The sequence below is a fragment of the Notamacropus eugenii genome, chromosome 2 (genome assembly GCF_028372415.1).
Source record: "Notamacropus eugenii isolate mMacEug1 chromosome 2, mMacEug1.pri_v2, whole genome shotgun sequence".
NCBI lineage: Eukaryota > Metazoa > Chordata > Mammalia > Diprotodontia > Macropodidae > Notamacropus > Notamacropus eugenii.
The window spans coordinates 398,540,605-398,562,338 of record NC_092873.1 but is presented as its reverse complement, the minus strand read 5'-3'; the positions used below and the strand labels follow the sequence as shown (position 1 = coordinate 398,562,338).

General features: G+C 35.0%; 1 pseudogene; it reads left to right on the top strand.

Moving 5' to 3' along the window:
• Positions 1-15,155: 15,155 nt before the first annotated feature.
• LOC140524097 (small ribosomal subunit protein uS2-like) lies at positions 15,156-16,035 on the top strand (annotated as a pseudogene).
• Positions 16,036-21,734: the final 5,699 nt, after the last annotated feature.

The following is a 21,734-nucleotide window of genomic DNA, read 5'->3' as shown; positions in this document are numbered from 1 at the left end:
ATTCAAGGAATCCACGGAATACCGCCTGAAAGAGATCCAAAAATAGAAACTCCTAGGAACATTGTGGCCAAATTCCAGAGTTCTCTGGTCAAGGAGAAAATATTGCAAGCAGCTAGAAAGAAACAGTTCAAGTATTGTGGAAATACAATCAGGATAGCACAAGATCTAGCAGCTTCTACATTAAGGGATCAAAGAGCATGAAATAGGATATTCCAGAAGTCAAAGGAACTAGGACTAAAACCAAAAATCACCTATTCAGCAAAACTGAGTATAATACTTCAGGCGAAAAATTGGTCTTTCAATGAAATAGAGAACTTTCAAATTTTCTTGATGAAAAGACCAGAGCTGAAAAGAAAATTTGACTTTCAAACACAAGAATGAAGAGAAGCATGAAAAGGTAAGCAGCAAAGAGAAGTCATAAGGGACTTACTAAAGTTGAACTGTTTACATTCCTACATGGAAAGACAATATTTGTAACTCTTGAAACTTTTCAGTATCTGGGTACTGGGTGGGATTACACACACATGCACATGCACATGCACACACACATAGAGACAGAGTGCACAGAGTGAATTGAAGAGGATGGGATCATATTTTTAAAAAATGAAATCAAGCAGTGAGAGAGAAATATATTGGGAGGAGAAAGGGAGAAATGGAATGGGGCAAATTATCTCTCATAAAAGAAGCAAGCAAAAGTCTGTTTAATGGAGGGAAAAAGAGGGGAGGTGAGAGAAAAACATGAAGTTTACTCTCATCACGTTCCACTAAAGGAAGGAATAAAATGCATACACATTTTGGTATGAAAATCTATCTTACAATACAGGAAAGTGGGGGAGAAGGGGATAAGCAGGGTGGGGGGGATGATGGAAGGGAGGGCATGGGGAGGAGGGAGCAATTTGAGGTCAACACTCCTGGGGAAGGACAGGATCAAAAGAGAGAACAGAAATAATGGGCGACAGGATAGGATGGAGGGAAATATAGTTAGTCTTATACAACACAACGATTATGGAAGTCATTTGCAAAACTACACAGATATGGCCTATATTGAATTGCTTGCCTTCCAAAGGGAAGAGGTGGGGAGAGGGGGAGGAAAAGAAGTTGGAACTCAAAGTTTTAACAACAGCTGTCGAGTACTGGTTCTTGCTACTAGGAAACAAGAAATACAGGCAAAGGGGTATAGAAAGTTATTTGGCCCTACAGGACAAAAGAGAAGATGGAGACAAGGGCAGAGAGGGATGATAGAAGAGAGGGCAGATTGGTGATAGGGGCAATTAGAATGTTCAGTATTTTGAGGGGGGAGGGGACAAAAGGGGAGAAAATTTGGAACCCAAAATTTTGTGAAAATGAATGTTAAAAGTTAAATAAAAAATAAAATAAAATAAAATAAAATCTATCCTAACGTATAAACTCACTTTGTCCTGGATATTCTATGGCCCTTAACACCACCCATAACAATAATTGATTTAATCATGGGTAGCTATTTTTGTGACTGACCAGGGTACCCAGATTTGCCAGTGAAAAGGTGGGAGGAAAGCTAGATGACAGGATTTAGAACAAACTTGAGAGATGGAGATATGTGCTACTTCCATAAACATCCTGGAGAGGAAGCCTGTGGCTCTGCAATGCTCCATTAGACAACTATCTCTTTTGAATGAGCTAAGGGAATTCGAGGGAATGCATATTCACAATTTCACAATTTCACAATTTCATCAAAATATATTTTGTATTTTCTTATAAGCTTAATAGTAAAGATCAACACAATTAACCCTGCTTTATAACTATTCAAACAAATGAATTTCAATGCAAAAAAATGTAACAAATTCTCAGCACTGCTTTTGGTGTTTATCAGGATTCTTTATTCATTCCCATTTATTTTTCTTTTACTGTGGTCATAGATTGAGTATCCTATGTTTTGTTGTTTTTTTTTTTTTTTTTAGTTTTGCTTTTCTCATTTTTCATTATCTTGTAAAGGTCATTCCAGATTTCATTATATTCCTGTTACTTGTCTATATTATATTATAGGGGCAGTTAGGAGGGATAGTTAATTGAACATTGGGCCTGGAGTAAGGATAACTTTAGTTCAAATCTCTTCTTAGACACTTACTAGCTGTGAGGCCCTGAGCAAGTCACTTAATCTTGTTTGCCTCAGCTTCCTCATCTGTAAAGTGAACTGGAGAAGCAAACAGTAAACACTCCAGTATCTTTTCAAGAAAACCCCAGATAGGGTCAGGAAGGGTTGATATGACTCAAACTACTAAAAAAAAAAAAACAACCCAGCAACAACAACAGTTTGTATTAGATTCCATTATATTAATGGACACTAATTTGTAAAACATGATTACAGTGATGGATAAAATCAAGTTTGCTTCCATTCTCTTTTTTTTTTTTTTTTGTAATTACAAATAAAATATTATTCTCTAAATCTTTGAACTGAATGCTGAGTGTGTGTGTGTGTGTGTGTGTGTGTGTGTGTGTGTGTGTGTGTGACTATTAGTCCCAACTATGGCAATATTATGACTAGGGATACATTTTTATAATACTAAATGATTTTTGACTGATTACTTTTCAGAAGGATTTCACTTTTTTTGTTATTTCAACAACAATGAATGAATGTATATTTCCCCCCATAACTCTCTCAGCATCCATTATATCAAAATAGTTGTGCCAATTTGATAAATGAATAGGACTTGGAGGTTATTTTTATTTACATATCTTTACTGAGTCTGAATATGGTTATTTCAAATCAATAATTTGTTTCTTCTTTTGAAAACTTTCATCATGTTTTCCATTAATGACTAGAGCTTATCATTCAAATTTTAAATAGTTATTTATATAGGTAAAATATTAGCTATTTATCTGTCACATTAGTCCAAGTTATCTGTCCAAACATATTTTTTCTATTTGTAATTGTATTGTATTTACATTCCTTCCTATTAGAACATCATAAATATTTAATAATAAATTATTATTTTATACTATTTTAAAATGAAGCTAAAGTTATACTATGAAACGTCAAAAAGCTGAAAGCTTAGTACATATAGTGATGGAAGAGTGGTTTAGTCTAGGAAGCAAGAATTATGAGTGGAGCCACAAAGCAGGAAATTGGCAAAATCAGAAGCAAGTTGATTTAGTGTTGATTTTATTACTGTTTTTAGAGTAGAGATAGAAAAGTGGTATTTCAGGAAATATATTTGCTATGCATTGAAAGAAGATGAATAAAGAAAAGAATAGTCAGGGGTCTGAAATTGAATAGATACAGTAAATTATCCAAGCACCCACTATTCATGATAACATGGCCAAGTCAAGTAAAAGAAAAATCTATTAAGCACCTACTATATGTCAGGCAATATTTAGTCTAAGTAGTAAGGATCAAACAAAGCAAAAATAGTGCCTTCAAGGAACTCACAGGCTAATGGAGGCGGCAAAGTGCAAACAACTGTGTACAAGCAAGATATAGTCAAGGCAAATTAGAAAAAAAATTAGAAGCAAAACACTAGCATTAAGGGTGGAAAATTCCTAAAAATGGACTTCTGGGAGCCAAGACAGTGGAGTGATTGGTAATCGTTATCTCTCTCCCCTTGTTGACCTTGAATAACCCACAAAATATCTCCAAAGGAAAAATCCTGAAACAGTGGAAGAAACAGAAGAGGTAAACAGTATCTTAGCCTGTGAAGCTAGGAAAATTGCTAAGGAGGGTCCCTCTTGCTGTGGCTGAAGGAGACCAATGCAGGACCAAAGCTGTCCCAGACAGCCCCACCTCAGCAAAGCAGGAGATGATCCTGAGCCCTAGGGTGGTGAAGCCTGCAACTGCCAACACTAGGACCTCAGGAGTGCATCAGCACCCTAGGGGAATTGGAAAGATATTTGCGCAGATTGGATAACCAACCCCTCAGCTTGCCTATGCTCTAGCTCAGCAGAAGAGACCTCCTGTGACCAGATCACCTCTCCCCCACACTTAATCCAGCTAGTTCCAGGGTGATTCCGGGGAAACCCAAAAAGACTTCACCTGACCTCTGCATTTCAACACCAGTCAGCTCAGCAACAGGTAAGTTGCAACATTTTAGTGTCTTGCTAAAAGAAACAGAGGCCACAACACACAAAGCCTCAAGTTTTAGGCACAAGAACAGTGGGAGAGAGCCCCCTGTGCCCAGATGCAGAGATCTACTTTAAAAGCCAGGAAAATAGTGTTCATCATGAATGAGAAGCAAAGCAGAAAAGAAAAGATAATAGAATCTTTCTATGGGGACAAGGACCAAAACATGAATACCAAAGAGATAAGCATTGAGACTGTATGCTCACCCGAAACTTCAGAAGGGAATATGAACTGGTCTGAAGCACAAAGAGCTTTCTTGGAAGAGCTCAAGAAGAATTTTAAAAGCCAAATTAGAGAAATAGAAGAAAAACTGACCAAAGATTTTAAAAATATGAAAAGATAAATCACAGAAGAATTTAAAAGGAAAGTTGGACAAATGGAAAAGGAGGTACAAAACCTAACTGGAGAAAATAACTCCTTAAAAGAAAAAAATGGACAGGTGGAAAAGGAGATGCAAAAGTTAACTAAAGAAAATAATCTATTAAAAATTAGAATCAGGCAAATAGAAGCTAATGACTCTATGAGACATCAAGAACCAGTCAAACAATCTAAAGAATAAAAAGAGAGAAGAAAATGTAAAATATCTAATTGGAGAAACAACTGATCTGGAAAATAGATCTAGGAGAGAAAATCTAATGATTATTGGTCTACCATAAAGCCATAATGAGAAAAAGAGTTTGGACAATATCTTCCAAGAAATCATCAAGGAAAATTGCCCAGAAGTCCTAGAACCAGAGGACAAAATAGTCATCAGAAGAATTCACATTTCACCACATGAAGGGGATCTCAAATTAAAAACACCAAGGAATATCATGACCAAATTCCAGAATTATCAAGCAAAGGTGAAAATACTGCGGGCTTCCAGAAAGTAACAATTCAAATATCTAGGAGCTACAGTAAGGATCACACATGACCTTGCAGCTTCTACATTAAAAGATGGAAAGAATTGAAATATAATATCCTGTAAGGAAAAGGATCTGGGTCTACAACCAAGGATCAATTACCCAGCAAAGCTGAGCATAATATTTCTAGCAAGGAGATGGACATTCTATGAAATAAGAGATTTTCAGACCTTCCTGATGAAAAGGCCAGAGGTGAATAGAAAATTCAGTCTTCAAACATAGGTCTCAAGAGAGGCATAAAAACGGTAAACAGGGGGAAAAAACTTGTTACTCCATATGGGCAAACTGTGTACATCCCTATAAGGGAAGATAATGCTTGTTAATCTTAAGAATTGTATATTTATTATAATATCTAAAAGGGATATACACAGATAGAGGGAGCAGTATGAAGTAAATGATGTCATCAAAAAAATGTAATTGTAGAGTACAAATGCACTCTAAATGGGAGATGTGAACAGCAATTTACCAGAAAAAGGTAAATTATAACACAAGAAGAGACACAAAAATATATCACAGTAGAGGGAAACAGGGGAGGAAGATGAACATTGTTTGAGAGTTATTCTCATCTGATTGGATTCAAGGAGGGAATAACAAACTCAGTTCAGTGCAAAAATACAAATAGCTCTATAAGCAGTAGAAGGGGAAGGGAGAAAGAAAAGGGAGGGGAGGCTACAGGGAAGGGAAGAAGTAGTAAGGGAAAAGGGGATTAAAACAGAGGGAGGATAAAGAAGGGAGGGAAGACTGAGGGAGGCAGTGGTAAAAAATTAAAACTATTGTGGAGAAGAGAGAAGATAGAACTAAAAGCATAAATAGGGGGAAAGACACAGATAGTAATCATAACTGTGAGTATGAATGAGACAAACTCCCCCATAAAAAGGAGATGGATAGCAGAATGGATTAAAAGCCATAATCCAACAATATGTTGTTTACTAGAAATACATTAGAAGTAGAGGCATACACACAGGGTAAAGGTAAAAGGTTGGAGTAGAATTTATTATGCTTCAGCTGATGTAAAAAAAAAAAGGCAGCGGTAGCAATTCTAATCTCAGACAAAGCAAAGGTAGAAATAGATTGAATCAAAAGAAATAAAGAAGGACACTATATCCTGCTAAAAGACACCACAGACAATGAACCAATTTCATTACTAAACATATATGATTCAGTTGCTCTTGGGTAAGCCCAGCCAATATAGTAAAAATGACAATTCTACTGAAATTAATTTACTTATTTTGTGCCATACCAATGAAACTATCAGATAATTATTTTCTAGAGCTGGAAAAAATAATATCAAAATTCATCTGGAGGAAAAAGATGTCCAGAATATCAAAGGAACTAATGAAAAGAAATGCTAGGGAAGTTGGCCTAGCTCTACCAGATCTCAAATTCTGTTATAAGGGAGCAATTATCAAAACCACTTGGTACTGACTAAGAAACAGAAGGGTAGACAAATGGAATATGCTCAGTACTCAAGACATAGTAGGCAATAAATATAGCAACCTACTGTTTGATAAACTCAAGGACCCTAACTTCTGAGATAAGAACTCATAGTTCGACAACAATTGCTGGGGAAACTGGATAACAATGTGGCAGAAACTAGGCATAGGCCAATGCTTGACATTGTATGCAAGAATGAAGTCCCAATGCGTACATGATCTAGGTGTAAAGACTGATACTAAAAACAAATTAGTGGAGCAAAGGAATAGTGTATTTATTAAATTTATGGAGAAGGGAAGAATTTTTGACTAAAGAGATAGAAGGCAATATGAAGTGCAAAATGGATAATTTTGGTTAAAATTTGGTTAAACTGAAAAATTTTTGCACAACCAAACCCAGTGTAACCAAGATTAGGAGGGAAGCAGAGAACTGGCAGAGAATTTTTACAGCTCGTGTCTGTGATTAAGGTCTCATTTCTAAAATATATAAAGAACTGAGTCAAATGTACAAGAATATAAGTCATTTCCCAATTGATAAATGGTCAAAGGATATGAACAGGCAGTTTTCAGAAGAAGAAATTAAAGATATCTATAGTCATATGAAAAAATACTCTAAATCACTATTGATTAGAGAGATGCAAATCAAAACAACTCTGAGATACCATATCACACTTATCAGATTGGCTAACATGACAAAACAGGAAGATGATTAAAGTTGGAGAAGATGTGGGAGAGTTGGAACACTAATTCATTATTGGTGGAGCTATGAGCTCATCCAAGAATTCTGGAGAGCAATTTGGAACCATGATCAATGGGCTACAAAAGCATGCATACTCTTTGACCCAACGATATAATTTCTAGGACTGTATCCCAAAGAGATCATAAAAATGGAAAGGGTCCTACATAAACAAAATGTATTTATAACAGCACTCTTTGTGGTAACTAAAATCTGGAAATCAAGGTGTTGCCCATCAATTGGGGAATGGTTGAATAAATTATGATATATGAATGTGATGGAATACTGTTGTGCTATAAGAAATGACGAACAGGAAGACTTCACAGAGGGCTGGAAAGACTTATTTGATCTGATGCTGAGTGAAAGGAGCAGAACCAGGAGAACTTTGTACACAGCAACAACCACAATGTGCAAGGATTTTTCTGGTAGACTTAGAACTTCATTGCAATGCAAGGATTTAAAAAATTCCCAATGGTCTTTTAAGGCAAAATGCCTTCCACATCCAGAGAAAGAACTATGGAATTCTATTGCAGACTGTGGTAGGTGCCTACTGTGGTAGGCACTTAATAAATGTTGTTCAAATGAATTAAACTCATAGGTACTCAAAAATATTGATAAAGGGATGTTGGATGCCATCTTTATATTGAAGGATAGAACTGTTTACTTGAAATAACTCGAGAATTCAGCTTAACCAAAGAAATGATGGTAATTATCCAACAAGTAATTTTTAAGCACTTAATGTATCTGAGGTACTGTGCAAAGTGCTGGAGACACAAAGAAAAAAAAGTCACATTTCTTGTGCTTAAGGATCTGGCAAACATCATTTATAAATTAGAACATATAAGATAAATACTGAATAAATGGAAGGCAACCTTACAGGGAAGAGCACTAGCAGATTTCTTCAACTTTGTCAAGATTCTTGAAGTTTAGACTTTTTTTTTCAGCTAGTGGTTCTGCCTCCTTAGCATCCAGCACAGTGTCTCTGTCCATGGTAGGTGTTTAATAAATGTCTGCTAAATTGAAATAAAATGGCACTTTCATTACCTAGATTTTCAGACTGATGATGTCACCCCTGGGGATGATCAGAAAATGTATTTCACTGTCATCTGTTAATTTTTCTGCCTTCATGTTTCTGAAATCTGATTTCTCTTCTTTACATCCAGTCTCCAAACCATCCATCTCTCTTTTATATCACTGATCCTGTTTGTTTCCCCACAACTTTTACTCTCTCCACTTGTCCTTATTTTCCCAGGTTATTACTACTACTCTAACAATTTTACTTTCATCTTTCCCAAACTTGAGTTTATGCCATTTCAGCTGTGAACTTTCCTCTACTTTTGGCTTTCTTGCACCTCTGTTCTATTTCTGTCGACAATTTGTCTATCCTTGACTGTGAGTGATCCTCACTGTCTTCTATTTCTGTGCTTCCTCTCTTGATCAAGGAATGCTTCTCAAAAAAGTTATATCATTGCATTGAATGGGTTCACTATACATTTTTGTTATCTCATCTGACTTCTCACTGCTGAACAACAATCTTTTAAGGTTTTCCTAAATGACTATCACAATCTCCAAAAGGGCTCTTATACCCCTCTATCCTCAAGCCCTTTATGGCACCATCTTCCTCCCAGCAAAGGTCCTCACCTCTGTGAATTCTCTTTTCTTCTCTTTTCCTTGCCTCAGATTCCTGCTGCACCATTCCCAACTTGGTTCTCTTTTACTTCAGTCAAAGAGGAAGCAGAGGTCCTTGTTACCAAGACCAAACCTAGTTGAGACCTTGATCTCAATTTTCCATCTCCTCTGGGAGTCTGCCACTTCCATAATAACCTCAATTTTTCTCATCTGCAGTGATTCTGTATTTACCCTTAAAACATATGCCCAGACCTTCTCTAGCAGGTTGGAATCTTCTGAAACTAGCTTTTACTCTATAGCAACACCTTCTGCCTTCTAGCTTGCTACTTAAAATTCACTTTGTGTATTTAGCAGAAGAAGCTGGAATGTTCTGATATTTTTTTTAAGGCAAAAGAAAAAAAGAAAAAAGAGCAGCTGCTTTCTGTGGAAACTAAAGTTCAATCTTCACAATTTGACTCTGACAGGAGAATTGTATTAAAGCTTAAAAGAAAAGAAGAATGCACCATTTCCGAATCATCCTTTGTTCTTGTTTGCATAGAATTCTTACCATTCTGTCCATATAAATGACAAATTTAAGCCAGTGACCTTCAGCAGTCTAACTTCCAATATATATTTGCATATTTGGTTATTTCAGTGTATGTTCAAAACAAGCAAAAATTTTCCAATTAATTTGCCAAACCAACAATGGCTTATGTGAAATATATTTATATTTTGACATGAAAAGGTTCTATAGGAAAAATCTTACTCAATTTATTGATGGAAAAGCTCTAAAATGATAACATACTAACTTTATGAGATATACATTCTTTTCTTAGCTCAACAGATTCTCAGTTTGGCCTTTTCAAAAAAAATAATTTTTATGAATAGTGTACAGATATACTTTATGTTAGAATTATAAAATGCTAGACCCAGAAGAGTATCTAGTCATCCTCATTCTATAGATAAAATATATGACATGTAGCAAATTTAAGTGACTTGTTCAAGGTCACATAATGGTTGTAGTGGCAGATATGATATATGAAATATCATATTACATTAACATCTCCCAGAATTTGTCTTAATATGTCTGGATGTTTTGCATATTGAAGTTAAGGTTAAATGGGGGAGAGCATTAGGACAGTTTATAACAGTTTTAAAAGAATGTAAAACAGGTATACATATGTATATAAATACACAAATATACAGTTAAAGATTGATAAGGTTATTAATTCAGAAAACATAATATTATGTCTGTATTCATGAGACAGAGAAAGCTAGATATGAATCTGTCTAGGAAAAGGAATTCGGAATTAGACCTTTGTAAACACTGGTATTATTTAATTGACTTTTGTAAATAGAAATAGAGTTTTATATGTGTTTTATAACAATTTCAAATAATGGCATATTAATTAAAAACAAATTACAACAAATTTCCTTTGGAAGTAGAAATTTCATCAAGACTTAATATCATGCTATTTCACTATGATTAAAATTCCTGATTTTCCCCTCTCCTGCCAGCCACAGAGAATGTGAATTAAATAGTTGATTTAAGATATGCATAGGCAGAGGCATATAGAGTTAAATACACATTTCACATTTCTGAAAATTATTTTATGGAGCTTAGATATACACAGATTCACATATATCTTACTGTCTCCCTTTTGAAGAGATTTTCTTTTCTTCATAAAAACAAATTATTATTTATGATATTTAACTACTTAATGTTTATGAAAAAAAAAAAAGCCTGTATGTTTTATATTCACTGATAGCCAAAGAGCTACCTCAGGAACAGGTATTATTAGCACATATCTCAGTCTTTACTTACAAAGACTCCCCCTGATTCATACCCCTACTTTGTACATGCCTACTTAGATGTACTTAAAAAAAAAACCCAAACCTATGTAGTGTATTTAAAACAATCTGTCAGTTAACATATGAGATGACAAGAGACATTTAGGATAACTTAGATTTCTAAAGCTATTTCTGTGTGGCGATATATATATATATATATATATATATATATATATATATATATATATATATATATATATATATGTATGTATATATAAATATATATATATATATATATATATATGTATGTATATATAATATTTCTAACTCTCCAGAGGCATGGTGCTATGTAGACTAAAGATCCATATGATTAACTTTTCATCAAGAGGATGTGTTGTAATATAGACTTTCGATTGAACTATGATTTGTAGCATGAAAAAATTTCAGAACCCTGTTCTAGTGATTTAATTCATTAGCAAGGATTAGCAGTATTATACTAGCATATTTCAGGAAGTCACACCCTTTCTTTGGGGTTACTGCAATTCATAGAATTGTCTAAAGTGTTTAAGAAAGGTTGGCATTTTTGACAGAAAATGTTGCACTTTTTGTCATTCATCATATCTGAGTGGTAAAACAGTTTGAAAACGAAAGAATATAACCTCTGTTTGAAGAAGCATTTTATGTAACTAAGAGGAAAATTACTTAGGTACTACTAACTTAAGAGCTTCGGGAAAATTATATATTATAACCTTTAACAATTTACATATGCCATTTTTATATATCTGCCTCCTAACATTTCAGCATCTACATAGACAAATTTAACTAGCATATAAAATGATATTCATGGTAATCAATCATATTTTAATGCAAGATGTTTTACTGAAAAGAAAGGAACAAAGAATACAAGCATGTAAATTGGAAAAATAATGGCCTGATTGAGCAATATTACTAACTGCAAGTTTATGTTGCTTGCAAAAGCTTACACGGTATTATTGTTTGGGGATGTCATCAAAGCAATTTAAGATTAAAAAAAGACAAGGAGACAGTTATAGCAAGAAGGATAATTGATGTGTCAAGAGAATCAAGGATATTCTCTAGATCAGTAGAATTGGAGGAGGACATGGATATGGTCACATAAGATAGCATAGCAAGTATAGCGTGGATCATTGGGATCTATATCACTGGAAAGAATGCCACTATGGTGACATCATCTATCTATCACAGAAAATTCTTTTCAAAATATGCTTGTCATAAATATTAACTAACCATCCTTAATTCTCCCTTGTTATAGAGGGTCATTCAATTCAATCTCCTTTACTTTATAGTTGAGGAAACAAATCTAGAGAAACAAAGTCCAGACAATTATTAGGACAAGATTTCTTGATCTTCTGACTTAGAGAAAAGCATAATTCTAAATTCATAATTCTAATAGAGAAAAGAAAATTCTGGTCCAAGTTATGGCTCCCACTCATCTAGGATATGAGTGCTACAGTCAAAACCCTATTAGAAAAAATATTCTGATTATGAAGACTTGTGTTTCTTAAAAGAGCATCATCACTTCCTGTGACAGGTTTTTCTCACTTCTAGCTTATGTGACCTTGATGTAACTGGGGGATGTTGAAGTGGGCACAATGTCTTTGCAACAGACAATGGCTGTTAATACATGCAGATAATTTACAAAATATATTTAATCTTCACATGAGTAAATGAAAGTTTAATCTAGACATCTGGTATCCAAAAAGAAGTGCCATTACTTTTTTGAAGTGAGTTAGCCAGGGTCAAGGAGGATCATCACCTTGGTGTCTGGTGATAAATAATAAGTACAAGTGAAGAAAAGGGATATAGTGAAAGTCCTCTTTGAAGCATAAAGGCATTCATTACACAGGCTATCTGACCTTGGTTATTTCTGGGGAAAACAGAAACTAAGAGGATGAAGCAATTAATGCCTATGAGAATTAGAAATTTCATAGAAGGAAGTCATAATTATTACTGCCTTGTAATTCAAATAGCTGGAAAATTCCTGAATCTAGAAATATAGCACCTATTTTATTCCTGAACCCTCAGTTTGTGAACTGGAAGAGTGATAACATATAGGCTTAAGGAGTTGGGAAGCAGGGACTCATTGTCACTGAACATTTAGGGTTACACACACACACACACACACACACACACACACATACACACACGGACACGCGCACACACACACATACATAACAGGTGAGGTAGCATCTCTTTCATTATTTTAATACTAATGTGAACACTCTTTCAGTATTTAAATACTAACCTGAAAGAAGAAAAAAAATCTGGGTTCACTAGCCATTTTGACTAAATGCATTCTTACTCAATTCACTGCTCGCACTGATCTCTCAAGGTTGTGAAGCTCCTTATACATATTCCAGGAGAGAATGTAACCTTTCCATTATGGGAGTTTATCTTTGGCATAGTTCTGGAGGAGATGTATGAAGAGTCTTAAGTGAGGAAAGAGACCTCCTATCCACGTATCCAATCAAGTCAAATAAATATGTCAGATTGTCCATCTTTTAAGAGAAATTGGTAAAGAGGTAAGAATCAATTTTCCTCAAATAGATTTCCTTTGCATGTCCAGTGTTTGGGGATACAAGGGTTGAATACTTTGTAAGAATCATAACCATAGACTTAGACGCTTTCCAGAGGCTGGAGTTGTTCAGTATTATACTTAGAAATTACCATATTTATTCATACTAGCATATTGGGACAGCACTAAATTCCACTTCGGTTTTGAGAGCATTATAGTAATGAAATTGTCCCATTTAGGTGGTTACTTCATAGGGCCAGCCACATTCTGAAGCCAACTTATTTCCTTGGCTAGAATTTCTTTTCTTGGAAATCTCAAATTGTGAAGCAGGCAAATGAATAGTAGACTGGAAAGTGGAGTATATGGCTACAGGACCACCTACTTGAAAATCTTCAGCAAAAGCCACACTACTGGTTGCTTGGAGGAAGGGGAAGCAGAAGGGAACATTTATTAAGGACCCACTATGTGCCAGGACCTGTGCTGAGCACTTCACATATATTATCTCATTGGAGCTACACAATGACCCTGGAAGATAGAAGTTATTATTATCCTCAAATTACAATTGAGGAAAATGAGACAAATTAATAAGCTACTTGCCCAGGCTCACACAGTTAGTAAATATCTCAGAATAAATTTGAACTCATTTTCCTGCCTTCCAGGATTAATATTTTATTCACTGGTACTTAGTTTCCTGGGCAGCTCATTATTAGCATTTCTACTTTGAAATTGTTAAAGAATTCCTGGTCACATTGGGTGTCCATTCATATGTTAATTTCAGGTGAATTTCTTTTACAATTTTTAAATGAGATTCCTTAGGAGAGGAATGAAGGAAACAACTAAGAAAAAAGAGTAGAGTGCTGGACTTGGAGTCAGGAAGTCCTGTTCTTAAATCTGTTTTTAACACTGTTAAAATCTGTTCTTAAACACTAGCAAATCACTAGCAAATTATGTGATCCTGGGCAAGTCATTTAGCCTCTCTGTGCCTCAGTTTCCTCATCTGTAAAATGTGGTAATAAATAAAAGCATCTAACTTCCAGTGTTATTATGAAGATAAAATGTGATAAAATTTGCTTAGTTTTTTGCAACTAAATGTTAAATAAATTCCAGTTCTTCTTCTTCTCCTTCTTTGCATTATTAGTGGAATGCTTAAATTGTCTACTCCACATCTGGGATATATATTTTGCATAGAGTACTTTTTACGTAAAGTTGAACAGATGAAAAAAATAGACAGACTGAAAGCAATTTCCGTCAACTGAAGTGCCACCTCTTGTATGACACATTTCTCGATGTCCCCAGAAGTTAGTCATTCTCCTGCCCAACAAACTATCCTTGCATTTAATTTGTATGCCTTCTGAATACAGTTAAATATGTACATGTTGCTTTCCCCATAAAATATAAGCTTCTTGAGAAGAGGAGATGTTACAATTTTATGTCTATGTCATCTAGCATAGTGCTTGATGTATAGTAGGAATTTGTTTATTGATTAATTGAATAATGCAACATGAAAAATATATCAATACTCAATTGACCAATTGCCAGTTTCTTAATTTTTCCAATCATAATTCACAACAATAGGATTCAAAATCAAGAGCATTAAGCACTAAAAATGTGCCAGAAACTGTGCTAAGTGTTAGAATGCAAATTTATGCAAAAAGAAAAACAGTTATCTCTCCTTAAGGAGCTTACATTCCTAAGGAAGGATGGAAATACATGAAAAGGAATTGAAAAAGCTACTCATGTTGGAGGGCATTATGGTGAAGTCCAAAGAAGCAACAAGAGAGCCATAAGTATGACTTAATTTGGCATTTCCTCAAAATGGAGGTTCCAGAAGGAACTCACCGATAGGATGAGAAGCTCATATGGACAGAGGCATTTTTCAAGGTAAGAAGTTAGTTGATGATGAAATATGGAGAGTTAAGAATAGAATCAGAGGAACTGAGTGCAACAATAATCTGCATCCCCTTTCCAAACGCCCAGAAGAGGGTTCCATACAGAGTAGTTCTCAGTTTCTGCTATAACTTTAAAGGAAACTTTCACAATGTCTGGAGTCCCAGATGTCTTGCAGATGAAGGAGGATGTCCTCAAATTCCTTGCTGCAGGAACGCATTTGGGTGGCACCAGTTTGGACTTCCAGATGGAATGGTATATCTACAAAATAAAGAGTGATGGTGTCTACATTATTAACTTTAAGAGAACTTGGGAAAAGCTTCTGCTTACAGTTCGTGCCATTGTTGCCATTGAAAATCCAGTTGATGTTAGTGTCATCTCATCCAGGAACACTGGCTACCGGGCTGTTATGAAATTTGCTGCTACCAGTGGCACTACACCTATTGCTGGACATTTCACACTAGGCACCTTTTAGTGAACAGATCCAGGCAACTTTCAGGGAGCTCTACCTTTTGGTGGTCACTGATCCTCAGGCAGATCATCAGCCTCTGACTGAAGCATCATATGTTCACCTTCCAATCATTGCACTATGCAATGCAGACTCCCCACTGTGCTAAGTGGACATTGCCGTTCCATGTAACAATAAGGGAGTTGACTCAGGGGGTCTGATGTGGTAGATGTTGACCTGTGAAGTCAGTCCTGGCACCATCTCCAGTGAACACCCATGGGAGGTTATGCCTGATTTTTACTTTTACAGGGATCCACGTGAGATTATAAAGGAAGAGCAGGTCATAGCTGAGAAGGCAGTGACAAAGGAGGAGTTTCAGGGTGAGTGGACTGCACCAGCCCCAGAGTTCACTGCTACTCAACCCAAAGTGATTGATTGGTGTGAGGGAATACAGTTGCCTTCGTTGCCCATTCAGCAGTTTCCTACTGAAGACTGGAGTGCTCAGCCAGCTACTGAGGACTGGTCTGTGGCTCCTATTGCTCAGGCCACTGAGTGGGTATGAACCACCACAGAGTGGTCTTAAGGTTTATCCCAGATGCTCTAATAATGTTGGAAAAAATCGTGATGGAAAATAAACATGTTTCTTTTTTTTCTTTTATGTATTTTCAGTGTTGTACAATAGCCACCATATAACTTAGATTCTTTTCCCTCCCTCCTCCTCTCTCCCTCCAACCTCCTCCTTCCCTCCCCTAGAGGGCATACAATTTTATATAGTTTCTACACATGCATTCCTATTAAATACATTTTCACCATGATCATGTTGTATAGAAGAATTAAAATGAATGGGAGAAATCACATGACAAACTAAAACATAATAGAGCAGAAAATGATCTCCTTGTCAAGGCCAGTGTTTGGGATTCAGAGATAAAAATGAAGAGTCTATGTCCCTAAGAATTTCATATTCTATTGTAGTGAAACAACATAAATAAAGCCAAATGCAACAAGTGGTGGAAATTAGGAAAGTTTTCTTTCAAGTTATTGGCCCTAGAGCTAAGCCTTAAGTTGCTAGGAGGAATAGGTAAGAAGTGAAAAGATTCCTGGCAAAGGGGAAGATTTATCCAAAAACTCGTAGGTGGGAAATAAAATGCTGTGTTAAGACAGTATAAAGAAAGCCAACTTACTTCCAGTTGAGGGTCCATGAAGGGGAATAGTTTATAAAAAGTTGTACTAGATACTTCAGGAGATGAAAAATAACATGGGTAATCACAAAGGCATCTTGGAAGAAGAAGCATTTGAACTTGTGATGGAATGGATTAATAGGATTTCAGTAGGGGAATGTGTTGGAGGAGGGGAGGTTGAAAAGAGGAAATGTAGGAGAATACAGTGGACATTGACAAGATGGAAAACATCTTTTGAAATGAAATGGACAAGCATAAAAATTCAATAGTCTTAAGCCACCTTTTCTAACCTCAGTTTTAGCTGTTACATTATACATCTTAAACTGTTTTTACAATACTGGGGGACATGGGACTCCAAAGAAGAGGCTGTTCTGGTTTGGAGCTGATAATTGAAAACCAGACTAGAAAATATTATTTCCTTGGTGAAAAAAATCTGTTTCTTCCTTGGCTGTCCCTCCCTATAGTTCCCACACATAAGCTGGAAAGTAGACCACCTGGAACGAAAACAAATCTTGCTATAATTTTTCATTTTTTCTTCCTTTCCATTCCATTCTTTTTGCTCTCCCTCCTTCTTGCTTTTGAAAATGAAGGACATATAATGCATCTGACCAGGATAAAAATATTTATCAAGGCTTCCAGATGAGAGGTTCATAATGGAAGGGATCTTTCCATTCATGCAAACTTATTATTGATTTTAATATTTTGATTTCTATGTGATCTACAATATTAATAACATAGCATTAATAGGCTTTTATTGAAGTTCTGGCATGATCTTTTCTAGCAGATGTTTCTGTTTGGATGGTTTGGTGGACCTCATAGATTGAGTTTCGTTTCTCCTGATAGTAGAGACTTAGGTACCAGATGGATCCAAAATATATGACAACATTATTTTCCATGTGAAATGTATGATAAAACTTAATTGGACTGGATATATATGTGTAGATAACATAAAAATTATTTCATCCTTAATGGAGTCAAAATTTATTTTGTCTAAGAATCTAAATGCAATGATTAACACTTTAAATTATAAAAATATACTTTCTATTTCTAAGATAATTGATTTTCATTAAATATTTAGCTTGGTTAGGCTAGTTGGGATCTAATGAAAAGAATGGTAGATGTAGTCCCTGACAGAAGGACTGGAATAGAAAATATTGATAGGCATGGCCTCATTTGACTAGACTAAAGGATATGACCTATAAAATAACATTTTACATCTTAGCTTTTTTTCCTTCATAAAAGAAATATCCTCTTGAATTTTGATGAGTTTATATTAAAATTTGTGTATTAGGGTCTCAGACTGAAAACTAAATATCTGTTTGTGAGATTTAATGATTTGGACGTCAGTTTCTTAAGCAAACAAACATTATGAAGTAAAATTGCATCCTAGTGAAAATGGACTAGACTTCCATTCTCTGGATGATATGAACAATGACAATAAATATACAAAACAGAAGTGATTCCATCCCTGAAATAGCTATTGAGCTTTATTATTAAAAAAAATTGAGAATACATAATGCAAACAAACATGGTATATTATTTAAAAATAATGACAATAATTAGCATTCAGTATATGATATTCATATATTTACTGACTCATTCATATGAGTATGTGTGCACACATATAACTTAGGCCACATTTTCACAGGAATACAATTGAAGCAATTTCATTATAGTATAAGAGAAGAAAATGCAGCTGTGTCTTAACCCTCCCACCCTTTCCATAGAGACAAATACGTATATATTCAAATAAATTTCTTTTTCTTTCTTTTCTTTCTTTGGGGTATAGGCCTAATAGTTATATCACTGTGTTAAAGGGAAGGCACAGTTTAATAACTCTTTAGAGATGGCTCTGACTTGCTTTGCAGAACGGATGGACCAATTCACAGCTCCATTAATAGTGCCTAAATGTGTGCATAACTTTATGTAATAGTGTAATGTACCTAGTTTTCCATAATCCAACATTTATTATTTCACTTTCTCTGAACTTTTCCAATCTGATGGGTGTGAGCTGATACCTGAGAGTAGTTTTCATTCACATTTCTCTAATTATTAGTGACTGAAGACATTTTTTATTTAAATCTGGCTGTTGATAGTTTAGATTTCTTCCTCTGAAAACTCCTATTCATATCAGTATTCATTAAAAATGTTAGTGTGTAATTTTCTTTCTGTGTTGTAAGAGCATATTATATTGTAGAAGAAATTTAGTAGAACTCCTTAATTTGCTATTTTTAAAACAATATAATATTGCAGTTGTTCTTTATTTAGTAGAACTTGCTTATAAATCCATCTGATAATGGGGATGTTGGAGAAGGAGTTAATTCATTTATCATCTAATTTTTTTTTCTAGGACAGTAAGTACTCTCTTATTTTGTTATTTTGGGAATTCTTTTTATAAATACCAGTTTTATTTAGATTGTCAGTTTCATTGACTTATAGTTCAGTGAAACAATCTTAATAATTATATTTTTATTTATTGGTTTTGAATTCATCTTTTTATTTTTGATACTAGTATTTTTTTTCTTTTAATTAAGTTATCTAATTGTTTATTTTAGTATTTTTAATAGCTCCCAGTTATATTTATTCATTTTTTCCAAATGTCGCTCATCTCTCCATCAATTTTGTATGATTTCTAGTTTTATATTTATTTGTAGGTTTTAATTTACTGATCTTCTAGGCTGTTGGAGTTGCTCTTTAGCTGCATGGTCAGTTCATTGATTTGTGCTTTCTTTTATTGATGAAAGGATTTGAAGATATAAATCATCTGCTTGACTGCATTCCCACACATTCTGGTATATTGCTTCATTGATGCTATCATGGGTTAAGTTGTTCATTGTCTCCATTATTTATTTTTTTTATCCAATCTTTCTTTGGAGTTATTTAGTTAACAAATAATTTATAGCCTTTGATTCAAAGACTTTTTAAATGTAATTTTATTACATTACATTTGGCAAAATATGAATTTACTATTTCTGGTTTTCAGCAGAAATTTTTATGAAATTATTATGAAGTAATATATCATTAATTTATTGTTAAATTCCCATGTACAATGTATAAGAAACATATATATTCTGTTTTATTCTCAATACTCTCCAGAGGTCTATCACATATAACTTCTCCAAAACACTATTTAGGTCTTTCATTTCTACTATTTTTGTTGTTAAATTTATCTTTGTCTAAAAGAGGTAACTTGAGATACTCACCATTAAAGTTTTACAACCTATTTCTCCCTGTGACTCCCTTAACTTCTCCTTTAAGAATTTAGATGTTATACCATCTGGTTCATATGTTTATTATTGATATTTGTTTAGGGAAAATATTTCCTTCTTTAACTTGCCTAATTACATATAGTTTTGCTATTGGTTTTTCTGAGTTCATGATTGCTGTACGTGTATGCATGGACAATGCAACAGAGCCCTGCCCCTGGTGTCAGTGCAGGGGCCCCTATACTCTCCTAATACCAAGAGTCATACCCCTTTGTGGTTTGTGGGCTAAGAGGTCCACTGATTCAGTCACCCCAAAGCCTACTGGTGGTTTTCTGGGGTGAGGCCTGTTCTGATGCAGATGCAAGAGATTTTTTCTGTCAACCCTGTAAGTTGTCTTAGACTGGAAAATTGTTTCACCCTGTTGTTTTATGTGTTCTGCCACTCCAGAATTTGTTATCAAGCTTTATTTGAAGTTGTTTGGAGAGGTTTTGGAGAGAAATCAGAAGAGTCTCTGCCTTTTCTCTGTCATCTTAGCTCTGCCCTTCAGCTCATTTTCTACCTAATTAGTCCCATCAGGTTCTAGTTCCAAGTTCCCATTATAGGTTTATAGTTTTCCCAGACCCAATATATACAGAATTTCACTCCTAGAGTAGCTGCAAAACCTGACCTGGATTCTTAGACTCCCAGACTCTCATGGTATGGGCTCTTCAATTCCATACATCATTCTTTCTACCTAGAATTCTTGTTATTGTTTGTCCTTCATTCTCAAAAAGGACTATGGCATGAAGTGATACTGTGACTTCCCAGCACAGTGGATTTAGGCGAGAGAGGATTGTGCAAAGATATCAGTTGCATTTTCTCCTCTGGAACCATCAGGATGCAGTGGCAAGAAATGAATTACGATGACTCGAAATGGCCCTGGATATGGTGGGAGACCTTGACCTTTTTAAGCTAAAGTGTTTCCTAGGTCTTAGTTTGACTGAGGCAAAGCCCATTCAGTGATTAAGACTTGGTAAGAAATGAAGCAAAGAATGGCCTCTTTTACCTAGAAAAGAAAGGGATTGAGGAAAACTTCCAACCAAAGGCCTGTTTCTCAGGGTTATATGGTACAAAGGGATTTGTGAGTTGTAGTATGGGGTGAGTTCTTTACCCTCAGAATTAAATGGAGAAAAAGGTACATGAATTGTTGAGTGAGAATGTTTCAAAAATACCAAACTTTTACAACTATGATGTTAATGGAAAAGGCTACTCCTAGCAAGATCTTGGAGCAATGCAAAATGTCAACCTATGTTCCAGTGCCCCAGAAATCAAGAATAAAAAAATTAGACCTCCAGAGTATTCTATATGAGTGAGGTCATTTTAGGTGATCCAGGCAAGCACTAGCATCCCAACTCCACTCCCAGTCCTCAATCTATTGCACTGCTTATAAGCTAGATAGTAAGAGTTTTTTCCCTCCAAAAGGGTGTATCTCATTGAATACATAGAAGTAATATATTTAGAAAACTCCAAATTATACAAGATAGAATATAAAAAGGTGATAATTTGTGAGGACAGCTATATAAATTCCACAAGAGTTCAGAGGAAGCAAATCAAACTAAGTTCACATATCCTTAATACATAAGCACAACTAGTAAATAGTCAAAGAAATAATATTTAGATATTTGAATGTCATTATTCATCCCTGTATAAAATAAACATATGATCAGGACCCTTCAAAAATGAAATGTTAGATTTTGTATCCCTTTATCTCTTAACAGTGACAGAAGTGCTCACTTCAAAGGACAAATTGTAAAGGAGATCTGCATGACACTAACGATCCAGCAGTAGATTTACAAACTTTTATTCTGAACTAATGGGAGCATTGGAATTACACAACATACTTAAAAAGTAAAATATCT